Here is a 2,069-nt window from a genome sequence, read left to right on the forward strand (position 1 = left end):
TGTTGAAATAAATTAAAATTGTTTTAATAATTACCAAATATACTTTAGGAATATATTTATATCAAAATTCTTCAATTGTGTCATTAATTTCCGACAATGCTAACTTTTTACAATTTTAAGAGAGACAATTTTTTTAAACTAATGAATATTGTTTAATTCATTACCAAATATGTTAAGCAAGAAGTACTACTCTTGAAATTAATCAAATTTGTATAATTTTTCCGAAAATATTAAGACTTTTCACTATTTTTGGGGAGAAAAACTGGTTTAAACATATAACGCTTGTTTGAACAATTTTAAGTTATTAAAGAAATACTTGGAAACTCGTTACTTATCGATTGAAAATAGTTTACGTAGAAGAAATTCTAGAAAATACAGTCTTTAGCATGGATTTGATAGCAAGATGCTATTTTACATTTTTGTGGCATTTTTCGGACCCAGTAAAAGGGGATTGTGGGTGTCAACATTGAAAGTTAGTTAGTGAAAATTATTCTTCAAACACTTTTTAAGAGAATACTTTAATTCACAAATAGTTTGTAACAAGTACTTTTTTCCAGTTTTGTTTTAAATCGAGGTTTTTTCATTTAAGCCCCCATTCAATTTCAAAAGCCTGAGGACACAGGTGAACGTTGAAAAAAAGACCAAATTTGAAGAATTTCTTTTCCCGAAACACAAACAGCTTTAGGGGGGGGGGGGGGGAGTCACGAAAAATCTAAAGTCGAATTTTTTGACCACCCTACTGTCAACTCTGTTGCTACGCAACAATACCGATGACTGCAAAATTCCAATTTTGCATTTTCCTTGACAGTGGTTTTTTTATTAATTCACCCAGGCGGATTTATAATGTGATTAATTTTCTTTTAAATTTAAAAGTATTTAATGAAATTTCTAAGGATTTCTAGCATATCTGAACGAATTCAGCATGAATGAATAAAACTTCAAAGCAATGAAAGTTAAATTCTAATGAATTGTAAAAACTCGAAAAAAATCCCATTGATTTAAGTAAAATTTGTATGAATTAAGAGAAATTTGAGGATATTTGAATAATCTCAGTAAGAATTTAAAACAGTTCAAAATAGTAAAGTCTAACCATTTTACCTCCTGCTTCAAATGTTTATTTTTTCCCCAGAAGGATAATAAAATAGGTTCATCCAACTCCATTTCTTATAATTTCCTGATCTACGGTTCTCTATGACGAATCTGCAAATTACGACGTGATTTCATTAAATGAATTTTATTTGAAAATGTTCGGAAAAAATCAATAACAACTATTAGCAAGAACATTTTCTTCTAAAAAATAAAATCCCATGTAAAAAATATAAATTTCTCTCTCTCTCTCTCTGCATTATGCGGTTTTAATAATTTTATTAAAGTTTTTGTCCAATGCAATATTTGGATTTGTTTATCGAAAAAAATTTAAGTGACAAAATTCTTGTAACAAAAGGTCTTACTTGTAAAAGATTGTTGCCAGGATTTGATAAAGGTAGGGATTTAAAAGGCTGGCCTTAAAGTACGTTACTACTTACAAGAACGAAATTTAAATTATTTTAGATGTTAAGCTTGGAAATTTCATATTTATCAACCTAACAAGAAAAATTTCTTAAAAATCATATAAATTCTACATGATCACACACATCCATTCAATTTTTCTAACATGTTTTTAATTACCTATTAAGTAATCCCACATTAGAGCCACTCAACTCTATACAAGGGTCCGTCTATATAACATGTGAACAGTTTGCACAGCTTTTTGTATGGATTTTCTATATTGTATCTTTGAGCTTATGTTTTCAAAAAAAATTAAATATTGTCAAGAAATGTTCATGAAGTATAAAATAAGTAGGGTAAGGGGGGCAGCGTTAACCGGTGGGGCAAAGGTGACTTTTCTTATATCATGGGTATTATTTAACAATTTTAGTTCTACGAGGGTAGTTCAATAAGTCCTTAGAATGACCAACATATGGCGCGGCGAATCGCTCCAAATCATCTGTTTTCAGTCAGCACCACTCCCGACTAGATATATGGTGCAGTCACAGTCCACATCTTCTGAGTTTACGTGTTTTTATAAC

Source organism: Belonocnema kinseyi, chromosome 2, assembly GCF_010883055.1.
Source record: "Belonocnema kinseyi isolate 2016_QV_RU_SX_M_011 chromosome 2, B_treatae_v1, whole genome shotgun sequence".
In the NCBI taxonomy this organism is placed as follows: Eukaryota; Metazoa; Arthropoda; class Insecta; order Hymenoptera; family Cynipidae; genus Belonocnema; species Belonocnema kinseyi.